Raw genomic sequence first — 1,238 nt, 5'->3', positions numbered from 1 at the left:
ATGTGCTCCTGATGAAGTATATCAATTTCTTGATGCAACGCTGGGGTGTTCAGCCTGCATCATCTCCATATGCCTCTATAAAAGATATGGCAAGTGTAGAGCTCTGTCCAAGGTGTGATATTGTTGTGTGTCATACCACATCATTCTTTCTTAAGGGAACTTTACCAAAACACCTGGATGAACACTGAACTGATAAACTGAGCTGAAGGATCTTCCATGGACGGGTCTTGTGAAAGAAAGATTTACACTTCTTACATTTTGCTTCCATCTTAACCATGACATCAATATTTAAGTGCTGGGCATATGACTAATTTTTGTTTGTAATTAGCATCTACTTCTCACAAGATGATGTTGCTGAGTGGATCGTAGTCCCTTTTGCATGTACTTGGCTCATTATTTCATTTTGACTGTGTACTTTCTCTGTTTTCTTTTCTCAGGTTATTAAGCCATGAATTATCCATTCACTTTAAAGACATCCCATGTGATTTCCAGAATAAATGCAAGACAGGAAGTAGGATAAATAGTTTCTTGTTTTTGGTCATTAAAATTCACTTTAAAAAAAAAAGAGAACCAAGTATGTGGGCTTGGGAGAGAACTCTCCAGATCTACTAACTCCACAATGATCTGTGGAAACAGCCTTTGTTGCATAGGAAACACAGATCACATGGATCAACCTTATACAATAACTTGGTTGATGCTAAGGTGGTTGATGCTAATGAGATTCTGAAATTTCTAAGCAGTTACATTTTCCTTTTCTGATGCGAAAATATTACTTAAGTCTTTCATTAACCATTGTGAATCCAAAAGCCAAAATTTACTACTAAATTCCTTGCTCCAAAGACAGCACAGTGGCAAGACTATACTGCTGGAGTAAAATGAGATTTCATTATTTACTGTGACAGCAACTGTTACCCTGCACATGCCCAATCTCATCTGATCTTGGAAGCTAAGCATGGTCAGGCCTGGTTAGTACTTGGATGGGAGACCGCCTGGGAATACTGGGTGCTGTAGGCTTATACTGTAGTCTTTCAAGACTGAAGGTTGCCAACCAACCATTATTTACTGTAACAGTTCTCGCTTATAGAAGCCAAAAAACACTGGAGTGAGGTCCACACGTTTTTGCCTCACTGGCTAAATTTGCTTTCATCTTTTTTCTTTCTGCCACAGTGGGCTTTTGCTGTGTGCTTCTAGTTCCTCAGCTATTGCTGTGATATCTATAAAAGATGATATCTATTAAA

The 1,238-nt window shown here is 38.4% G+C and overlaps 1 pseudogene; it reads left to right on the top strand.

Annotated features, from left to right (window-relative positions):
- The first annotated feature begins 897 nt into the window (after nucleotides 1-897).
- Nucleotides 898-1,014, top strand: LOC136649845 (5S ribosomal RNA; annotated as a pseudogene).
- The last annotated feature ends 224 nt before the right edge of the window (nucleotides 1,015-1,238 follow it).

Source organism: Tiliqua scincoides, chromosome 4 (assembly GCF_035046505.1).
Source record: "Tiliqua scincoides isolate rTilSci1 chromosome 4, rTilSci1.hap2, whole genome shotgun sequence".
Taxonomy (NCBI): domain Eukaryota; kingdom Metazoa; phylum Chordata; class Lepidosauria; order Squamata; family Scincidae; genus Tiliqua; species Tiliqua scincoides.
This window is presented reverse-complemented; position numbering and strand designations above follow the sequence as displayed.